This window comes from Procambarus clarkii, chromosome 31 (genome assembly GCF_040958095.1).
Source record: "Procambarus clarkii isolate CNS0578487 chromosome 31, FALCON_Pclarkii_2.0, whole genome shotgun sequence".
Lineage (NCBI taxonomy): Eukaryota > Metazoa > Arthropoda > Malacostraca > Decapoda > Cambaridae > Procambarus > Procambarus clarkii.
Genome location: NC_091180.1, coordinates 38,599,722 through 38,624,594, shown reverse-complemented (window position 1 = coordinate 38,624,594; position 24,873 = coordinate 38,599,722). Strand labels below are relative to the sequence as shown.

General features: G+C 36.9%; 1 pseudogene; it reads right to left on the bottom strand.

Annotated features, from left to right (window-relative positions):
• Positions 1-22,346, bottom strand: part of LOC138370360 (uncharacterized) — a 29,667-nt pseudogene extending 7,321 nt beyond the window's left edge.
• Positions 22,347-24,873: the final 2,527 nt, after the last annotated feature.

Genomic DNA, 24,873 nt, shown 5'->3' with positions numbered 1-24,873 from the left:
AAGATTAGTTGTAAAGTATAATTTGTTACAATACATCAAGTAGAAGAATCATGTAACCTTCAATGCATACATTGCATGGTCCAGTTTCATTATATTATATGATGTCATGTGACAACTACAAAATAAATGTTTATTTACTAGGAATGTGACCTCACCTGCGATGGACTTCTTGGAAGAGGAGGCTTCATGGCAGTTTTAGGTCCATTTCTTGGAGGCAGTTCTGGAGGGTCCTCATCATTGTCTAAGCTTTTGAGAGAGGCTGATTTGACAGTTACCATACTTGAAGACGAAGTGAGCGAGTCATTGCTAGAAGCTACACTCTGTTTGGAAGGCGACCCTGGGGAGGCTTTGGCTTGACTACTGATATCTTCACTGGAGGCTGAAGACATGGTGGTTTGGGTGGGTGACTTTAAGATGGTGTTATAACTAGAGTGAATTGTCATGTCATCTTCAGAGGCAGACTTTGAAAGGTTACCGGTGCTCATAGAAATGCTTCTTTGGATTTTTGATGAGGGAGGAAATGGGTTAGATTTCTTTGGATTAGTAAGAGTACCTGTTCGAGTAATAGGAGTGCGTGGAGGAGGAGGAGGAGGAGACTCCTCTTCCTTTACATCTGCCTTACTGGTTGGCACAGTCATTTGGCGTTGAAGTGTTGAAGGTCGTTGTAGAGAACCAGTACCCCACTTTCCTCCAGAACTAAAGGTTCGCACTCTGGACATTACTGAAGGATGTTTGAAATCACTGCACTCTTTTCCTTTTTCCTGACCTCCACCCGTAATTTTGGCATTCATGAGTTGTTGTCTCTTGAGAGTGTCAAAACTTTTGAACATCTTATCATTTTCTTCCAACGCCTGTGCCAATTTGGCATCAAGTTCATGTCCTACATTAGAACTATTTGATTTGAGACTATCATAACCCGACGAATCACTTGGAGAATGAGAGCTTTCTTTGCTAAGCTTCAGCAGCAACTGTCTATTGTCTATGGAGGCACTAGAGTTAGATGAATTATTGTGTGTTGTCCGAGGAGAAGTTTCAAAGCGTCTTTGAAGGGACGCTACCTTCCCCGCCAGAGCGGTACGTTTGGGCACTGTTTCTGAGCTGACACGCACCTCTGCAATTTCGTGGTCCTTCTCTCCTTCTTCAACATCACTGTTGTCTTCACACACCATCTAGAAAATTTATTACTCATGTTAGCTAATTAGAAATTTAAAACATTTATAAATTAGTGAGTGTAAGAATTCTAAAGGCTTACATGATACACATGTATCATGTGTAATTAGCAAAGTGCATTACATGATAGTGAATGGAAGAGAATAGGAAATGATAGAGAAATTGGTCAGTAATGAACTTAGTGGGCTCTCAGGTGAAATAAGATATGTAGATCAGATGATTACATTGAGTCGGTTTATAGAGAAAGTATGTGAGAAAGCTTGTAAGGTGTTCATGGTTTATTATACTTGAAGTGACAAAGAAAGTGGCTTGCACAGTCTGCTCTCAACCGACTAGAGCAGAGTTCTATTCCTGGGCTGGGTGAAACATTTGGGTACAGTTCCTTGCACCATTGTCTCTGCACACTGATGAGCAGTATATAGGTGCCAAGAGTTAGGCAACTCTTATGGGTTCCATCCAAGGGAAGATCCATTTAGGGAGGGATCGCTTAGAGGGATCTCATTAGGCCTAATAAGCTTTCTTTCCCTGACAGATGGGAACTATGACATAGTCTTGAAAGTGATAAGCATGTATGGAAGTGATTGCATTTACTAGAGGGCCACTAGCACACTATAGTGGCCAAGACAAAGATAAGCCGGAACATTGTCAATGGTCCCCTATTTGTCTTGACAAATTTTTTCAATCTGGATTTTAAAGTTCAACAGTGTTTTGTCATTTACAGCTTCTGTGGGTAAGCAGTTCTACTGGTTTATAACCCTATGGGTTAAAAAGCATCTCCTATTTTCAGTGTTACGCTGATTTTTCAGACAGCCCTGTGTACAGGAGTCGTAGCAGATGTGTGGAAAAAGGCTAACATAGTTCCAATCTACAAAAGTGGCAGCAGGGAAGACCCCCCTCAATTATAGACCTGTATCATTCAAAAGTGTAATAGTCAAAATATTGGAAAAAATAATAAAAACTAAATGGGTAGAACACCTGGAGAGAAATTATATAATATCAGACAGACAGTATGGTTTTCAATCTGGAAGATCCTGTGTATCAAATTTACTCAGTTTTTATGATCGAGCCACAGAGATTTTACAGGAAAGAGATGGTTGGGTTGACTGCATCTATCTGGACCTAAAAAAGGCTTTTGACCAAGTGCCACATAAGAGGTTGTTCTGGAAACTAGAAAATATTGGAGGGGGTGACAGGTAAGCTAACATGGATGAAAAATTTTCTGACATAGAAAAATGAGGGCAGTAATCAGAGGCAATGTATCGGACTGGAGAAATGTCATAAGTGGAGTACCACAGGGTTCAGTTCTTGCACCAGTGATGTTCATTGTCTACATAAATGATCTACTAGATGAAATACAGAATTATATGAACATGTTTGCTGATGATGCTAAGATAATAGGGAAGATAAGAAACCTAGATGATTGTCATGCCCTTCAAGAAGACCTGGACAAAATAAGTATATGGAGCACCACTTGGCAAATGGAATTTAATGTGAATAAATGCCATGTTATGGAATGTGGAATAGGAGAACATAGACCCCACACAACCTATAAATTATGTGAGAAATCTTTAAAGAATTTTGATAAAGAAAGAGATCTAGGGGTTATCTTGAGGTTATCTTGAGATGATTTCGGGGCTTTAGTGTCCCCGCGGCCCGGTCCTCGACCAGGCCTCCACCCCCAGGAAGCAGCCCGTGACAGCTGACTTAACTCCCAGGTACCTATTTACTGCTAGGTAACAGGGGCATTCAGGGTGAAAGAAACTTTGCCCATTTGTTTCTGCCTCGTGCGGGAATCGAACCCGCGCCACAGAATTACGAGTCCTGCGCGCTATCCACCAGGCTACGAGGCCCAACGAGGGGTGGTTCTAGATAGAAAACTATCACCTGAGGACCACATAAAGAACATTGTGCGAGGAACCTATGCTATGCTTTCTAACTTTAGAATTGCTTTTAAATACAGTACATGGATGGTGAAATACTAAAGAAATTGTTCACGAGTTTTGTTAGGCCAAAGCTAAAATATGCAGCGGTTGTGTGGTGCCCATATCTTAAGAAGCACATCAACAAACTGGAAAAGTGCAAAGACATGCTATTAAGTGGCACCCAGAACTGAAGGGCAAGAGCTACGAGGAGATGTTAGAGGCATTAAATATGCCAAAACTAGAAGACAGAAGAAAAAGAGATGATATGGTCACTACATACAAAATAGTAACAGGAATCGATAAAATTGATAGGGTAGCTTTCCTGAGACCTGGAACTTCAAGAACAAGAAGGCATAGATTTAAACTAACTAAACAAAGATGCCGAAGAAATATAAGAATTTACTTTTGCAAACAGAGTGGTAGACAGTTGGAACAAGTTAAGTGAGAAGGTGGTGGAGGCCAAAACCGTTAGAAGATTCAAAGCGTTACATAACAAAGAGTGCTAGGTAGACGGGACACCACGAGTGTAACTCTCATCCTCTAATTATACTTAGGTAATAATACTTAGGTAATAACACATACACATAATAATTACTGTGTGACTGGCTGGGTAGTTTAGCTGGTTGGTTGGTTGATTGGTTGGCTAGTGTGTGGGGCAAGTGGGTGGACAGACGGGCTGGATGAATAGATGGATAACTAACTGGCTGTCAGGTATGGGGTGGGAGGCAGGCAGGCAGGCACACAACATTCAAAAACACACCCACACCCACTCCATACTCCCCTCTCGCCTGAAGGTTCCCTCCTTCCCTTCCTCCACCACCCTCCCAACCCTCACGTACACTCAATCCTTCCCTTCCTACACATGCCGTCCTCTCCCTCCCAGCTCTTCCGGAACCGTCTCAGCCACCACCAGCAGTCATTATAAGGACACGTCAAGAAAATGGTTGTGAATCTCTCACTCGCCCTCCACAAAAGCACCCCTATACACACCCAGCATATCCCAAACTCCGATACATGTACACTCACACATGCACCTCACAAACACACTCACCCACATCCCAAATCTCCACACCAGCCTACACCACCACATCCCAAACAGTCCCTCCAGACTCTCCCCTCTCTCTCCAAAACCCTCGACCTTGAAACCTGCCACCTCCAAAATTCCCCATACCCACGCCTCGACCCACTGCTACAGTATGACCTGATGGCTGACTGCATTATCCAGCAAAATCTTTGGTTATCTGAATTCCTATTCAGATATGGTGAAGTTTTTATCCAGCCTCAAAAACTGCCAGATAACCCAAAGATTCGGAAAAGCGGGCTTCAGATAAGCGAGATTATACTGTAATTCATGGATGGGTCATGAAAGATGTCAAGCTAAGAATACAGTACAGTATCAGAAAAAGTTGTAAACCTAATATGAAGATCTGATGAATGAAGATGATAATTCTTTTAGCAGTGTGTTACTGTAAAAAATTTACTTAGATAAGCTGAAAGTTTTGATTGATGTATGAGAAGACGGTTTAAAGTGAATGTGGGCAATACTCATGTTATATGCTAATTAAGAGAATAGGAAATCGTGTGAAATAAATATGAATTGCATACTAGAAGTGGTCAATCAGTTTCAATACTTGCATATGTGATATCAAGGGAATTGGTGCAATTGAAGTAGTTGCAATTGAACATCTGTTACACTGATGTTCTGACAATATTGCAATACTGCATAAGTAAGTCCAATGTGATCCTCGCCAAGAGCACCATCAAGGCTCGCCAAACCTCGATACGAGGTTAGACAGACAATAAACACTCTTTTACCTACTCACTAAAGCTGTGAAAGCTGGGGCTTCACTTCAAAACAAAAATGAAAGAGCTCATCAGGAAGAAGGGTGAGACATGCTTCCTACCCCCACTGGAGATGGTTGCTACTTGGTAAATACCAGCACAAAGTAAGATCTGTGTTCCTAACAGTAACATTTCCTATTGTAGGCCATTAAACACTACACAAAATAACATATGGGTACTAAGGTACAATGAAGCAAATATGCTCATGAAAATGTTCCAGTAAATGTAAATTACCAAAAGAAAAAGATAATCTTTACCCTACTGATGCCTTCTTTGGCTTCATATAGTCTTCTTATGATATCTGATGACCTGTTGTCTTTCTCATCTGAAGTTGGAGGGGGAGGGATGATAAAAGCGGATATGTCATACTCGTTTCCCATTCTGCGGTTTTCAGCACATGTTTGAAGGTCCTGGGAATACAAGCATTACACTTCCTTAGAGAATTTATAAGAATACCACATGATAATTCTTAATGTTGAAACTAAGATTAATTTAGTGTAGAGTTTGTAAAACCATATATCATACTGTGTACCTATCATATGTAATGTACAAAATGAAATTACCTTGTGTATACTGTGTATTATTGATAAAGCTCTTTGCTTATTGGTAAATGCTCTTTGACTTACTACACATCCTTCAGGTGGTGGTGGAATGGTAAGGTTAGCAATGAAGGAGTCAATATCTTCACCTTCCTCCAGATGAATACCAAGCTGGCGGAGGGCTGCTAGGGTGAAGCTGGGCCTTTGGTGCCTCCATTGCCACCTGAGCCTCTATTGATGCCCGATCCATTGAGTGGGGAAAAGAGAGAGTCATTGGAGGTGATGCTGGTGTTGAGACTGCTCAGCGATGTGCTGTCCTCCGTGTCACTCGCTCCTGGAGTATGTTAATTAAAAGCTTTTATTTGTTGCCATTTTTTAATCGAAAATGATTGGTTTTACAGAATTGGTTTAATTGGTTTTACAGAAACCAATTAAATAAGCTCTTTAAATGTTTTTTTTTTATTTCTCTAAACAATACCCAGTACTATATTACTGTACAGTATTTGTAAGAGAATTTATATTTTCAAATTACTAAAAAACTATACTGAAATTTGTATCTGTTTAGCTATTATGATTGTTCAACACCAGAAGAAATAGACATGAAATTATCTTACACTCAAGAAGCGTACCTACAAAATATCAGCAAGACTAACACTATGGAAGTCATATGTATGTTCTGAATTATGGTGATTATGTTCATTATGGTGATGACTAAACATGCACTTGATAGATCTTAGTAGTATTCCATTTTACAAGTTATTTTAACATTGAATGGAATTGTAACAATAATAATAATGTCTCAACTAATGATTAAAAAAATATGACTGACCCGTGGTAGTCGAATCAGAGTAGCTGGCTACAGTATCCTGCTCGAGCCAACTTGGGTTGGTGAGTGATCTCAAGTCACCCAAATCTTGCTCAAGGGCCTTCAATTCCTTTTCCAAAGTTTCCCGATCAGCAAAGGGTGTGGGTGGGGTGCTAACCTGTGGTGGGAATACCTTTGTGCCATCCTGAAGAAAGAAAATATATGTTAGCTTTAGTGAAAGTAATACTGTACCGAAATGTAATCATTGAAACTTAACTTCGGGTGCACACAATAAGCCTGGCAGGTTATAAATACAAAGACAAACTAAGAGTCCCGGTAATACAGTTGGGTTTGTTCTCGACTCACAATTGGGAATTCTGGGTTTGAACCCCAGGTGGGACAGAAATGGTTGTGTCCTGACTGTTATACCTAGTTCTAATTACATTTCATCTGCCATTAGGTTTCTGCAGAACATGTTTGCCATGTCACTAGGCTATGCTTACTACTACGGGGGTACATTAATATGATAATTAATATGAGAATGGTAGCCTGCAACTGTGATTTAAGAGTTAGATGGAAAAGTTTAGCAGCAATGTGCCTGATTTCAGTTCCTATCACCTAATGCCCCTGTTTACCTAGCAGTAAATAGGTACTCAAGAATTAGTCGGCTTGTTGTGGGGTTGCACCCTTGGGAGGGTAAGTAGTTCAACCTTGGAGGGGACCTCGATATAAGCCAAACATGTATGTTTGTACTTGCTGCCTGTCCCCTGACACAATAAATTATATATTATATACATATATATATATATACATATATATATATATACATATATATATATATACAATATATATAGTTAGACATATATATATATATACATATATATATATATATACATATATATATATATACAATATATATATATATACATATATATATATATACATATATATATATATACATATATATATATATACATATATATATATATACATATATATATATATCATATATATATATATACATATATATATATATACATATATATATATATACATATATATATATATACATATATATATATATACATATATATATATATACATATATATATATATACATATATATATATATACATATATATATATACATATATATATATATATACATATATATATTATATATACATATATATATATATACATATATATATATATATACATATATTATATATACATATATATATATATACATATATATATATATACATATATATATATATACATATATATATATATACATATATATATATATACATATATATATATATACATATATATATATATACATATATATATATATACATATATATATATATACATATATATATATACATATATATATATATACATATATTATATATATCATATATATATATACATATATATATATATACATATATATATATATACATATATATATATATACATATATATATATATACATATATATATACATACATATATATATATATATATATATATATATATATATATATATATATATATATATATATATATATATGTCGTACCTAGTAGCCAGAACGCACTTCTCAGCCTACTATGCAAGGCCCGATTTGCCTAATAAGCCAAGTTTTCATGAATTAATTGTTTTTCGACTACCTAACCTACCTAACCTAACCTAACCTAACTTTTTCGGCTACCTAACCTAACCTAACCTATAAAGATAGGTTAGGTTAGGTAGGGTTGGTTAGGTTCGGTCATATATCTACGTTAATTTTAACTCCAATAAAAATAAATTGACCTCATACATAATGAAATGTGTAGCTTTATCATTTCATAAGAAAAAATTAGAGAAAATATATTAATTCAGGAAAACTTGGCTTATTAGGCAAATCGGGCCTTGCATAGTAGGCTGAGAAGTGCGTTCTGGCTACTAGGTACGACATATATATATATATATATATATATATATATATATATATATATATATATATATATATATATATATATATATATATATATATATATATATATATATATATATATATATATACACAAAACTGTATCAAGTTAAATTAAATATGTAGACAATTCTCACTCTGTGAGAGATTCAATAACTTAAATTCAGACTTCCATGAATTTCTTAACACAAAATTGTAAATTCACAAGACGAGGTCCTTTAAATGCAAGGCGATGCAAAAGATTTATGTAACAAGATGCTTTGGTATGCAGTCCCTGCATACTGTACTATACTACTGTACTATAGTCCCTGCATACTGTACTATACTGTACTACATACTGAATCTATCGCCGAAAACATGCCCAAACATAGCAACAAGCAAGGTAGGGGTGCCTCTCGCTCTGCATCCATTACTCCTAGAGATCTGAATGGAACACTGGCAACGCTGCAATCCTCGCCGATGTTGGTAAACACAGCATCCGCTCCCCCTCCTCACTCCCCCCCCTTCAACTCGAATCTCAAGCTCTAGAATTCATTCAATCTATGGCTCCCTGTCTAAATTTCAAACCTCTCAGAAGTAACCCATGGCTGCAGAAACTGCACAACCTTGTGCTAATGCAATCTGAAGCTATTTCGGCCCTCCAAGCCACAGTCACCCGACAACAACAAACCATAGACCGCCTCCTTGAATCGTCGACGAACAACAACCAAGAAATTCTCAACTTACAAACTGTTGCAAATGATGCAATGGATCAAATACATAAGATTCAGGCCGAGGAAACCCTCTCAGCTCAAAGTGACCTCCTTCAAAAGCTGGAAAAACAGATCAATCTCCTTCAGATTCACCAGGCGGCTTCCGAAGATGACCAAGAGCAACAACAACTTCATGACTCCCTGATAATTAGCTCTACTGATCTACCTGATGAACAACAAGGTGAGAATTGTTGTAACATAGCCCACACCCTAATTAATTCAAAGATCAAAGTCAATGTTGATATCAAATCAGCTATCAGGATAGATAAAAACAGTTCCCGTAGCAGTAGGAGAATGCTCATCAAACTTGCAAATCCCTCTGTTAAGTTTGACCTCATACAATCAGCTGCTAAGCATAAAACCAACCTCTATATAAATGAGTGTCTTACAAAGCAGCGTGGATCCCTCCTCTACAGGCTGCGTCAAATTCGCAAACTAAACCCTAGTCTTATCAAGCAGTGCTACACTAGGAATGGAATGATTATTGCAAAGAAGGAAAGTGCAGGAAAAAGATATGAAATAAAGTGTGACCAACAACTACTGGCCTTCTTTAGTGATTGTGGTATATCTGAAAACCTGAACCCGACCAATGCCAGTACTTAAAATAACTCTTTCAGTGCCTGAGCCTAACCTAACTTAATCTAACTTTGTCCAAGGTGCTGTCTCTGCCTTACCATTTACCTAATGTTCTCTCATTCATATAATTTCCTAAATAATCCGTCAAGTCTCCATGCACTTATGCAAGCATCTACCTCAGTATCATTGTAAAATTTTACTCTTAAATCTAATCCTACCCTATTCTTTTTAAATTTTAAATTTAATTGTATTGATTTATGTCATTTATTGAAATCAATTATTGATCTCATTTTGTTCTCTTAATTAAGTTCATACTAATTATAGGTTAAAAACTAAGCTAAATAAAATTTATTATCTTTAAGATTATTTTACTTTACAATTATCATTTGTCAAATTTTTATATATTCATCTTGACAGTCTCTACTGATTTTTTGTTCTCTCCACCAAACTTGTGTATCCTCCATGGCTATCTAGTGACCTTTATTCTACCTCTAATTGTTTCAATTCTTTTGTTTACTTGCATTTATTGTTGTGTTTTGCTATAATTATTCTCTAATTTTAGTAGACTTAATACTTTGTAAGCTCTTATTGTATTGTTATATTATTGTATTGTGTTTTGCTATAATTACTTTCTATTTTACAGCAGATTTAGTATTTATCTGTTCCTGTAATTGCTTATCATATTGTATCGTGACATTATTTTATCTATATGCTTACTGATATTGATCCTGATCAAATCTTCTGTCCCATATCCACACAAATCAGCACATTGATCATCATTATTGCAGGTATTACACAGCAAATCTTGCAAGAAACAAACTCCTAAATAGCACCTGCTTATCAGTTTACAACCAAAATGTTAGGTCACTTGGTAAACATTTTGATGATATAAATGCACTACTTACAGCACTAGGTACTAAATTATCATTCATCATTTTAACAGAAACTTGGCTAAGTAATGACTATACCCAACTCTACAATCTAGCTGGTTATAAAGCCATTCATAACTGTAGGCCTAATAAAAAAGGTGGCGGTACAGCAATATATTACAAAGATACCTTCATTTGCAAGTGTTATTAGTGATAGAGACGACTATTGTGAATATACCTTTGCCAAGTTCTCCAGTAAATCCCTTAAATCCTCCCTGACTATCGGTGCCATCTATAGATTTCCTAATACAGTACCAACATAGCTTTATTCTCAGACAATGTAAGGAATCTTATCATAAATAACAATCTTAACAAAAATCACATTCTGGGAGGTGATTTCAATATTGACCTGGGTCTTCAAAACAACCCTCAAGTTGACTATTTCCGTAACAGCATGCACTCCTGTATGCTAATCCCCACAATCACCAAGCCACCCGAGTCACTCAAACATCTGCCACTACCCTGGATCACCTATGGACTAATATAACAGCTCCCCTTACATCTGGGGTAATTTATGACAGAACAACTGACCACTATCCTACCTTCCTCATAGCAAACATGGACACATCACCACCAGAAACCAAGAAACTCTCATTCAGGCTACATAGTGAATCAGCTTTAGGCAATCTCTCCAATGCACTTCACAATATTAACTGGGAATCTGAATTTAATAATTCACAGGATATAAACTCATCAACTAACCTCTTTCTCTCCAAAACTCTAAGCCTCTACAACACTCACTGTCCCCTCCTTACCAAACAAGTAACTGATAAAAGAAGAAAAAATAACCCGTGGCTCACAAGTGGCATAATTAAATCAATCAACAAAGAACATGAATATGAAAAGAAATTTAGGAGTGGCCTAGTTTCAAAGGAAGTAGTTAAAAGGTACTCATCAGTGCTTACCAGTATCATAAGAAAAGCAAAACTTTCATATTATGAGACTAGATTCAAAGAAGCAAAAGGCAACATGAAAAGCACATGGAATACCATCTCTAATATCCTAGGAACTAAACAACACTCCCACAACCCGATAACACTCTCTAAGGATGGCCTTACACCGTCATCTGACTTAGAAATGGCGAATGAATTTAATAGCTTCTTTTCATCGATTGGTGCTAACCTTGCAAGTAAAATCCCACAGACTCAGACACATATCAACACATATCTCTCAGGCAGCTATCCAAACTATCTTCTCCTTTCACCAGTCAGCCCGACAGATGTTGTGTCCATCATACACTCACTAAAAACAAAAGCTGAGAACATCAGTGAAATCCCATCCATTGTATACAAGAGCGCCTCCCATGCCCTTGCGCCACCTATAGCTCTGCTGTTCAACAAATCCCTTGAGTGTCATACCTTCCCTGATATCCTTAAAAAAGCAAGAGTAACGCCAGTTCATAAAGGAGGTAATCCGGCAGACATAAACAACTATAGACCAATATCGAACCTACCCATACTATCAAAAATATTTGACAAAATTATCTACAAACAGCTCTACTCCTACCTCGTAAAATTCGACATTCTTAGCCCGTCAGTTTGGCTTCCGCTCTCAAAAGAGTACCAACGATGCAATTATTAGTCTCCTTGATATAATTTACTCAGCCCTTGACAAAAATGAGTTTCCGATTGGACTCTTCATTGACCTGAGAAAGGCCTTTGATACTGTTAATCACGATTACCTCTTATGTAAACTCCATCATTATGGAATCCGAGGCCATGCACTGGACTATATCCAATCCTATCTTAGTGATAGACACCAATGTGTAGCCATCAATAATATAACTTCTCCCATTCTACCAATAACCGTTGGAGTGCCACAGGGCAGCATCTTGGGACCTCTTCTATTTCTTATATACATCAATGATCTGCCTAATGTCTCTAACATTCTGAAACCTATTTTGTTTGCTGATGATACTACCCTCATCTACTCCAACCCAACCCACATACACTAAATGATGTTAATAATGAACTAAAAAAAGTCCACTGATGGATATCAACCAGCAAACTAACACTTAACATAGAAAAGACCTACTACATCCTATTTGGAAGCAAATCTACAAATGCAATTCAGCTTCAGATAGACAATGTAAACATTAGCAATAAAAATGATGGAAAGTTTCTTGGCCTATTCCTAGACAAGAGACTCAACTTCAGTACCCACATACAACACATAACTAAGAAAGTCTCTAAAACAGTTGGTATACTCTCCAAAATCAGATATTATATACCTAACTCTGCTCTCATCTCTCTATATTATGCACTACTCTATCCCTATCTCAACTATGGTATCTGTGCATGGGGTTCAACCACTGCAAACCACCTCACGTCCATCATCACCCAGCAAAAATCTGCTATCAGAATAATATCAAATTCTGCTTTCAGACAACACTCAGCCCCCTTGTTTAACTCCCTAAACATGCTAAACATAATCTCACTCCATAAATTCTCTTGTGTCAACTACATTTACAAAACCCTGTTCTTAAATGCAAATCCTGCTCTGAAACTCTTCCTGGACAGATGTAATAGGACCCATTATCACCACACCAGAAATAATATATCTTTCATATCCCCAGAGTTAAACTTAATCTGTGTAAACACTATGCAAATAAAGGGACCCAGTTTATGGAACTCACTCCCTACTGAATTGAAAAACTGTCCAACTTTTACATCATTCAAAATCAATACTAAAAGTACCTAATTTCATCTTCATAGTTTTTCACTTTTTGCCTTAAAATTGCACTGTATCTATTGCTACCCAATCTCCCAACCTTTATGTTCCCAATTTGAACATCTTTACCATTGTGATCATTGCTGTCTTCTTATATGTGCTGCCAATCTGCTGTATGGTGTTTATAAATCTTGTTATCTGTATAAATAAATAAATAAATAAATAAATAAATTTATTTATTTATACAGATAAACAAGATTTATAAACACCATACAGCAGATTGGCAGCACATATAAGAAGACAATATAAGCACATATAAGAAGACAAGCACATATAAGTACCCAATCTGAATATCTTTACCATTGTGATCATTGCTGTCTTATATGTGCTGTCAATCTGCTGTATGGTGTCTATTAATCTTGTTTAAATTACTAATCAAGCTGTCAATGTAATCAATCAGAGCTTTAATATAACAATGTGCTTTAATATACTTACTAAGCTTTCTCATCTCATTTTCTCTTGCAATGTATCTTTATCATTTATCAATTCTGATAGAAATTACCTACTTAAAATTATCTGTTAGATTAAGGACCTGCCCGAAACGCTGCGCGTACTAGTGGCTTTACAAGAATGTATATACTGTACTATCCAATGTATTCTCACAAACCCAATGTACCTTCTTGTATATTTATAAATAAATAAATAAATATTGACTTCAAACTCCCCCTTTACAATTATCTAGTGCAATAAACACTGTGTTGTATTCTTGCATCAAGCAATTCCAAATATTCTGTACTTCATTTATACTATATTTCTGGCTAGAAAGTAACATTAAGTGTAATGAAAAAATTCTCAGAGTAGCAAATGCAACAGAGACTACAGGGAGCCTCGTGTGGCTCCGTAACTAGAGAAGAGCCTCTATAATGTGTGTTCTAGTACTAAGTCATCTAGCAACATAAAGGAAATATTTATCTTGAGCTCCAATATATAAATAGGTACTGCTTTAAAAAAAAAAATACAATGTAAACTTTGTGTGCAAGGCTTTTTATGTATAGGAGCTTTCCTTGTATAATGGTAGCTTATGTGACCTCATAGCTCTGTTAATGTAACAGAAATATTTGTATAAAGTTGTAAAGATTGAAAGCACCCATAACCTGCAATTTAAGTCTTGTTCCTATGGGCTTACCTAGGCTAAAATTTGGCTTAAGTTTTCTCAATCAGAAACATTGTGAAGCAACAATAGGGATCCTTTTTTGTGACATACAAATGTTGAAACTTAGTATCCTTTACTGAGGATACAAAACACATTAAATTTTCTAAATATATATATATATATATATAATTATTACAGCATGCATTATGCTAGAGAAACTAAATGCAGGAGTGATTAGAGTACGAGAGACTGACCTCATCTGGAGTGATAGGAGGTGGGATCATAGTAAGGTCGATGATATCTGGATCGAGATAAAGTGTGCCCTCTGCAAAGGTGTAGGGAAGACCAGAGTTGTCTTCTAGCTGCTTAATGAGTGCCTTGATGTCATTTTCACGGCTCTGTAAAGTGATGGGCAGGTTGTCTGGGGAGTGCAGGCCAAAGGATGACCCACTTGGCTTGAGGACTGATGAGGGACGTTGCGGAGGCTTGGCAGCTGTCAAGAGGAAAATTAGATTAGGCTTTTAATAATGTTTATATACCCTTGTTAGCACAGTATAAATGTTTAGGGCGTGATGGGATTGTGGTGGAGGGGAAACTACAATAATAATGGTGGTGGTGGTGATGAAGCAAAATACTAATTCAAGCATACTCAATTTATCTGTGTTGACAAATAAATGTCTTCTTGTCCTCATCGAGGCCACTAGAGTTAGGGGCCCTCAGGTAAATCAGGTAAAAATACAATACTGCATTCTCATCTGAACATAACTGTCAGAAGTGTATGTTGGAAGATTACACAGATATCTCACCGGGTCTGTGTGCCGGGCTCTGATTGGGCGTTGCCTGCGAGTCCGTATCACTGCCCGAGCGTTCTTCACTCTCCACTACCTCGCCATTTGGCAATAGCTTCTGACCCTGCAAAACCACTATGTTAAAAAGTCATGTTTCTCTTAGCAGCACAGTACTGTACTGCCAAATGTAGTACAGTGACACCTCGGCTTACAAATGCCCCTATTTATAAACTTTTCGGGTAACGAGCTCAATTTCTTCGTAAAATCTGAATCGAGTTACGAGCTTTGCCTCTGGAAATAAAATTTGTTGATACACGTATGGCCGACCTAGCGTGTGGTGGCACGGCGATCGCACCTCAGTTTACCAGTGCCTCCCGGCTAATGACAATCGTTATCTTGAGGTTATCTCGAGATGATTTCGGGGCTTTTAGTGTCCCCGCGGCCCGGTCCTCGACCAGGCCTCCACCCCAGGAAGCAGCCCGTGACAGCTGACTAACACCCAGGTACCTATATTTTACTGCTAGGTAACAGGGGCATAGGGTGAAAGAAACTGCCCATTGTTTCTCGCCGGCGCCCGGGATCGAACCCGGGACCACAGGATCACAAGTCCAGTGTGCTGTCCGCTCGGCCGACCGGCTCCCTAATCGTGTCTGAATTCTTTGTAAAGAATTAGTTTTTATCAGATTTTTTGGTATTTGAACATAAAAGTTGTTATTATATATCTCGCCATGGGTCCCAAGAAAGCCAGTGGTAAGGTTCAAGCCAAGAAAACACATGTGAGAATGACCATAGAGGAAAAACAAGAGATCATTCATAAACATGAAAATGGTATGAGGGTTGTTGATGTAGAGTAGAGGATGTCCCTTTCTCATTTATTAAGAAAATGTGTGAAGTATGGGAAGAATTGCAAAGTTTTGCTGAAAAGTGTCACTCAAATCAAGCTGTAGCAGACCGTTGTGTTAACCTTTATAATGACAGTGTGATGTCTCACTTCAGCCAAGTGTTACAATGTAGGGAAAAACAAGTGTTGCTAGACATATTTTTAGTGAGAAAAACAAGCAGTGAGCCACAAGCAGGTCCTATAGTGGTATGCAGGCAAAACGTACCAGAGTGTGTACCCCAAAGAAGTCATCACTGCCTGATGTTATAATGGAAGGGGAGTCCCCTTCCAAACACTAACACCTATCCTCCTACCTCCTCCTCACTGTCTTCCATACGCCAAAAAGAGTCATCAGTAAAGGTAGATAATAACTTGTACATACTTTAGTACTGAAGATTTGGGTGAATTAGGAATAAAATATACTTTGAAGTTAATTTTTTGGGGAGTCTGGAATGGATTAATCCAATTTACATTATTTCTTATGGGAAATTCGCTTCAGTTTACGAATATTCGGCTTACGAGCCGTCTCTGGGAACGGATTAAATTCGTAAGCTGAGGTACCACTGTACTGTAAAATTACCATCAAATTCAATTTATAAAAACATGATTATAGCCTATTACTATATTCTTCATTATGAAAGCTCAACACAATTATTTAATTTATTATTTACTAAATAATTGTGTTGTAAATAATTTAAACTCAATTATTGATCATGTGAAATACACAAGTCAGGATACATGAGACATTAATATGAGAATGGTAGCCTGCAACTGTGATTTAAGAGTTAGATGGAAAAGTTTAGCAGCAATGTGCCTGATTTCAGTTCATAAAAAAAATTGAAGCCAGAAAAGTAATCAAGTTGGGAATACAGTACAGTACCTGGGTCAGAAGTAGGAGAGAATCAGAGTGCTTTAATCTGCCATATTGATCAGAGCGTACGCTTTCCGTCTCGGTAGTCTCGCCGTCCGCGTCACTCAGGTAGTTCTCAGCATCCTCCACCAGCTGCTGTAGTTCTGCCACACGCTTGATCACCTCAACATCAAAATAATATAGTTAGCTTTTTTGAATGTCATTATATTTTACAGAAGCTGTAGGCTGATTAGTCTTGTGATACAACTGTGATATATTTCACTCATGATACACACACTTATAAGCTCCCTTAAAGACTACTAAATTTCACTCGCTCAGTAACTGTGTTAGACCCGTTAAGAATCTATGATCCTTATTAATATATTCTGTAATTTAATTAGTGTTACCTGATAACTAAGTTAACCATGGTTAAATAGCTCTTAAACAACTTCATTTGCTTCAAGACTATTAAATATTGTAGATACTGTATTTACATTAAGCAATGTCAAAGTAGTCTGAGACTAAAGATATGTTTTGTATTTTGAATGTTAAAAGGTATAAAGTTATTTAATCACTGACACATTACATCATGATCTACAATACATTGTTTGGGTTAAAGCTATAATCTAACTGGGTAAGCATCTGTTAAAACAGCAGCTCGTAAAGGTGACGAGAGCCTAGTCATGCCGGGTACTATGTTAGTGGACTGCTAATTAGGCTGTGCTTGTGTTAGTATCATATATAAACTACATGCAAGGTTTGAGTGCATCTATTCAAAATACGGCTATTGATGTTATTTCAGTTGCAACTCTACATGTGCAAAAATATACTGTATTAGTAACTTGACTCAACTGGTTAATATGTAATTTATTAGGGTTAGTCAGCCACATACCTCCAGCACTGGTGAGGTGACCTGCCAGCACTTCCATCGCTTCTGCCTTCACTAAATTTACCTTCCATACACACAAAATATTTCCAGAAACCACAATCTACTGTATTGCTCTTAACTGCACAAACAAAAGAAAAAGTACAAACAACTATGATAAATACAAATCAGAACATCCCACATGAAATGAGTGACAACATTTCAATACATCTTGGATCCCTAACAGGCCAACCGTATAAAACCAATAACATACAAGATGAAAGATGAGCTGCTTCCTAGAGGAGTTGGTAAGGCAAGTAAACAAATATCAACATACCCAGGCCAGGATTAAAGTTCAATGACCCAGTGCATCAGCGCCTAGATACATACAGCTTCTTTAAAAGGTCAGATGTAACACAAGTAACGAGCTACGGTTTCAAGCTCAATAAGCCACAATGTAGGATGGAAAACAAGAGATGCTTTTTCACCCATATGGTTATAAACCCACAGAAGTGCCTATACCCACCAAAGCCACTAATGCCAAAACAATGGTAAATTTCAAAATCCACCTCGATACGAGCTTTATTTGCCAGCAAAAGATCAGCTGTAATGCAAACAAGTAGCAACAGTTTCAAGCTCAACAAACCACAATGAGAAATGAGAACAAGAGATACTTTTTCACCCACAGGTTATAAACCCATGGAATCGCCTACCCACCGAAGCTGTGAGTGTCAAAACTGTTACATTTTAAAATCTAATTGGAAAAGATCCTCAGGACAAACAGAGCTTTGAAAAACTGCCAGGCTCCTGTCCTCATTAAAACCACTCGAGATATAGTGGCCCTAAGATAATTCAGGTAAATACCAACAAATGCAACTCAATTCCTATTGTGGAAATCTGTTCCATATACAGAAATCAATTCTGTATGTTAAATTCTGCATGCAGAATTTAAAAAAAAATGCCTTCATTAAAAAAACTATTTCTACAATAGACAACACTCGGATGAAATAATTTAATATACAGAACAATGTGTACTGCCAATTTCAAATACTATAAAGCCAGTTGGCCTATACACCTACCTTTACACTATACTGTATATGCAAAATATAATAAAATGTGAAAATGTGTAATACACTGATGTGTTGCTCAAATATTATAAAATGTGAAAATATTTTTATAATATAAATATTTTTAAATATTTTTATATCATTTATGTAAATAAACTCAAATTGTGACACACAAGTGAAAACAGCAAGTATCTCAATCTGAAGATTAACTTGAAGTGTTTGAGGAAGACACACTAAGGTACATAATCTATTGCCTAATTTATTGCTTTGTTTTCCTTTCCATCTGAGTACAGTACTGTACATTATTATAGTCTTTATTATATTTAATGTATTGCATTCCCTTGTCACTGCACCATCCTGTGCCTCCTTGGCCACTAAATGAACTTAATTACTGTAACCTTCTCAGGTAAATTATGATAAGATTACAAATAAAATACAAAAACTCACATGTTTTCAATGGCCCAAGTTATCTTACCAGAGCATAAGTAATGATCTGGAGATTTGAAATGGAAGAGGTGTTTCCCCAACAATATACGTAGTGGAAAATACCAAGATCTTCACATTGACCACAAGACTAATATAGTTCCGATAAATGAATGAATGAGCCTCAACGTGAACCTACAAACCTTGAAACTAAAGACAGCAGCTAGGCCATGACAGGCGAGTTTGACAGGTGACAGTAGGCATAAGCAAGGTCACCACTACCAGATCATCAGGTCACCCTTAGACATTAAAGGCGGGAACAAGAGCTGCAGGGATGTACAAACTGCTGGGGACGGCTCAGGAGAAGAGGAGGTGCAATCACAATCATGCTGCGGCACCTGCAGCTAATGATATCACTACCACATCTCCGGGCACCGGGCAAGTGTTCCGCATGTTGCTGTGTTTCCTTATAGTGTGTCCCTAAAACCATGACATACTGTCGTGACCCGACCATTGCCTCACTGGTGTGTCCCTACCATCAACGCATGCTGATGTCTCATCCACTCCCACAATATGTTGCATGATCTCTTATTTGTGGTTTAAAGGATATAATTTAAGCTGTGTGTTCTGTTTTCCTTTACTTATTTATCATATTTACTCATTAAATTGTCTGTTTTTATACATGCCACCTTATTTTGCAGTATTATCCAGTCACAATATGATTTGAGAAATACTTTTTCATACCTCAGCTGCAGATTTTTGGTAGTTTTAGTCTTAACATTTGTTCACCTTTCTTCTCCATCTAATGTTTGGTATATATATCATACCTCTGCCCCTCCCCTCTATCTAGTTGATATGTTTTCGTTGTGAAGACATCACACACCCTCTGAATATGCCAACTTTGGTTTGATGAACATTTTTAATAAGGTTTCCAACATTTTTCCCCCATATAATTGAGTGCCAACCAGTATTTGGCTATCAGTATACGAGAACTTGATACAGTTTCATTTATTTGGTATTCTAAAGATGGCTTGTTATTTATAACACTCATAGAATTTTCTTTTTCAGAGGAGATAAGTATCTCATCTCCCAGCTTGTGTCAAATGGGGTTTACCCTTTCCCAGTTCCACTGCATCTGGCACTTCTCTGGTTTTAATTCTGTTTGCTATCCTTGCCACTAATTGAACATCTCATCTGGGTCTTCTTGTAGCAGTTTGAAATCTTAGTTATTTAAATGTCACAATTATTTTATCATAAGCAAGCATCAAATAGAACAGTACAGTACTGTACAGTATATTCAATTGGGTAAGTCATTTATATACACTAGAAACTTGGCAGAATTAGGTCCAACTCCAATTTTGGAGCTGCTTCATTTGAAACACTTGGTTCAAAGCCCAACCATCTATACTGTCCAGCCCAACCACTTGGGCTAGACGGAAGAGCAACGGTCTCCCTTCATTCAGGTCAGATTCCTCCCTTCATTCAGGTGCCCAAGGGGTTGGGCACCATACCTTTCCGCCGTCCCATCCCAAATCCTTATCCTGATCCCTTCCAAGTGCTATATAGTCATAATGGCTTGGTGCTTTCCCTTTATGTAATCCACCCCTGTGTCTCCTCAAAACTGGAGGAAAGTATGGTGTCATTCACTACAGTATCTGTCATGAAATGTACCAACAGTATTACCAAAATATACGTACCAGTTAAATTTCTTTTACCTACAAGGAACTACAGGGCAGATTTGGTAAGATTCACAACCACTGTATAGTTGTGTAAGATTGACTGCAGATGCTAGTTACAAAACAAGCAAAGTGTAAATTACAAGTAAAATGTGTCAAACAGCGTGCAATGCAAAATAACATTTGCCAAGACAAGCGTGTGGTGGTGGTGTGCGCTTCTCTCTCTCTCTAAACGTACCAAGAACCAAATTGTTATACTGTCACTGGCTGACCAGATAAATATACTCTGTATTACTAAACTCAGCAAGAAGCGGGATTCCTTCCCATCGGGTAATGTCACTTTACCGGCACTTGATACATATGCCAGAAGTTTGTTAGAGATCTATATCTCTTCATCCCTGAGGGGGAAGTTTTGGTACAAATTATCTTATTGCCATGTTCCATGATGCGAGGGTTGTCATGTTCTCGGAATGTACCATTAGGGTTATCTTGACTTAGCAAGGGAAGGTTATCTTGAGATGATTTCGGGGCTTTAGTGTCCCCGCGGCCCGGTCCTCGACCAGGCCTCCACCCCCAGGAAGCAGCCCGTGACAGCTGACTAACTCCCAGGTACCTATTTACTGCTAGGTAACAGGGGCATTCAGGGTGAAAGAAACTTTGCCCATTTGTTTCTGCCTCGTGCAGGAATCGAACCCGTGCCACAGAATTACGAGTCCTGCGCGCTATCCACCAGGCTACGAGGCCCCTTTGTAATTATTCAGGGTGCAATGAATAATTGTTGGAACTCGCGAAGGCAGAACAGAAAAATGAATTAGTGTGTGGTGGGTATGGAGGGAAGAGTTGCCTGGTGTCTGGGTACAGCGTGCCCGGTGCTGGGGGAGGAGAAGGGGCATGCAAGAAGTACTGAAGAAGAGGGGGAGAGGAGAGCCCCGCAACAGCGCCTACCTCCTCGTTCCTGGCCTCATACACACGCTCGTCAGCATGGCCGCCGTGGCCCTGGGTCCCCGCCAGGTTAAAGTGTACCTTCTTGGTGTCTGTAGAGGACTGACGGGATGGGCTGGAGGGCGCGGGCATGCCGAGGGCGTACGTCGGGTGGGCGTAGTGTGGCGGGGTCGGGCTGGCGCCGCTTGTCGAGTCGTTGGCGTTCTCATACACAGAGTTCCTGTGGAGATGATGGTGATATTTTAGATTCAGCTACTGGAAACAAAATGCTCCAAGTAGCACGGGCTGTGGTGAGCCCATAATGAACTTACCTGGCACAGGAGCGGGGCTGTAACTTTTTGCCTGTGGAGATAATTTTTTTTTTTTTTTTTTTGAGATATATACAAGAGTTGTTACATTCTTGTACATGTGTATGAATGTGTATGAATATGTATGTGTATGAATATATAATCATCATGCAAGGAGATACATCCCACATCTCGCTTCCAAATAGTTGTATAGTATATGAAAATTGTATATTATATAGTATATTAGGAACAGGGCAGACATGATAACGACGTGCAAGATACTAAGGTGGATTGACAAAGTAGAATATAGAAGCAATATTCGAATTAAGGATCAGTAGAACGAGAGGACATAATTGATTGAAAAACTTGTATTTAAGGTTAATTTGCAATTATATTCGTGTTTGCATCATTTTTATCGTAAATTTAATGAATAATGATATTAACCGAAAATGCTTGAAAACGTGGAAAACCGTCAAATTTTGCCTAAATCGTAGATATTTGGATGAAAGTTCATAAAGGAAACATCGATTAAAAAAAACTAAAAATATTGCTAAATTCGATGATTATATGTACAAGACACAATGCAAAAAAACTTGATTAAAAACGCAATATTATGTGAAATTCTGAGATTCGTAGGCCAAATCACAAATAGAGAGACAACATGAAGCAATATCAAAATATTAGTAATTTCGAAAATTTTACCTGAAATCACCCTACATGAAAAAAGTGAAAAAGTCACTATAATACCAAATTCGAGGATTTTTACTTCTAATCATAGAGTTATTGTTGTTAGAGTCAAATCATAAATCATTGTTTTAAAATCAAGTATTTAATTTTAATTTGCGATTAATTACGTGTTTGCATCATATTTATCGTAAATTTATGAATTTCCGTTTATATTACTGCGAGAAGAGGTACTCGTAAAACTGCTCTAATCAGGCTGAAACGTTGACATATGCAATAAAAATAGAAAATCTCTCTTAATCAATATCTGACTCACTATTTTAACGAGGTACAAATAGTTGATTGAAAATCAAGTATTTAAGGGTAATTTGCAATTCATTACGTGTTTGCATCATAATTATCGTACATTTCATGAATTAATGGCAATAAACCGGAAATGCTTGAAAACGTGAAAAACGGCCGAATATGGCCTAAATCGTTGATATTTGGATGAAATCTCATAAAGGAAACAACGATGATATATCTCAAAATAATGCTAAATTCATTGATTTTATGTACAAGGCACAATGCAAGAAAAGTTGCTTAAAAACGCAATATTATGTGAAATTCTGAGATTTGTAGGTCAAGAGACAACATGAAGTAGTATCAAAATATTAGTAAGTTCGAACATTTTTACCTAAAATCACCCTATATGAAAAACGTGAAAAAGTCACTATAATACCAAATTCGAGGACTTTTACTTCAAATCATAGAGCGAGGTTGCGTATTATTTTGATCATTAATAAGGCATATGAAAACGTTGTTTTCAATTCAAATGATAAAAATCAATGTGTTTTCTTTAGAATTAACTAAAATGTTCCTGAATTTCCGTTTATAATACTGAATTGGTAAAACCGCTCAAATCTGGCTGAAACGTCGAAATATGCAATAACAACAAAAAATATCTCCTAATCAATATCTTACTCACTATTTTAACGAGGAACAAATATTTGTTTTAAAATCAAGTATTTAATTTTAATTTGCGATTAATTACGTGTTTGCATCATATTTATCGTAAATTTATTGAATTAATGGCAATAAACCGAAAAGACTTGAAAACGCGGAAAAACAGCAAAATATTTCCTAAATCGTCGATATTTTGTTTAATTCTCATAAAAAAAATAAGGATGAAAAACCTCAAAATATTAATAAATTCGATGATATTAAGTACAAAGCACAATGCATGAAAACATGCTTAAAAACGCAATATTGTGCGAAATTCTGAGATTTGGAGGCTAAATTACATATCGCCAGACAACATGAAGTAGTATTAAAATATAAGTAAATTCGAACATTTTTTCCTAAAATCACTCTACATGAATAACGTGAAAAAATTCACTATAATACCAAATTCGAGGGTTTTTACTTCAAATCATATAGCGAGGTTGCGTATAATTTTGATCATGAAAAAAGGCATATGAAAACGTTGTTTTCAATTCAAATGATAATAAACAATGTGTTTTCAATAGAATTAACTAAAATGTTTCTGAATTTCCGTTTATATTACTGAAAGAAGAGGTAATCGTAAAACCACTCTAATTCGACTGAAACGTCGAAATATGGAATAAAAACCGAAATTCTCTTCTAATCAATGCCTAACTCACTATTTTAACGAGGTACAAATAGTTGATTGAGAATCTTGTATTTAATGTTAATTTGCAATTATTTACGTGTTTGCATCATTTTCCTCGTAAATTTAATGAATTAATGGCAATTAACCAAAAATGCTTGAAAACGTGGAAAACTGCAAAATTTTGCCTAAATCGTTCATATGTGTGTGAAATTTCATACAGGAAACAACGATTAAAAAAACTCAAAATATTGCTAATTTCGATGATTTTATGTACAATGCAAGAAAACTTAATTAAAAACGCAATATTATGTGAAATTCTGAGATTCGTAGACCAAATCACAAATAGAGAGACAAAATAAAGTAGTATCCAAATATTAGTAATTTCGAACATTTTTACCTAAAATCACCCTATATGAAAAACGTGAAAAAGTCACTATAATACCAAATTCGAAGACTTTT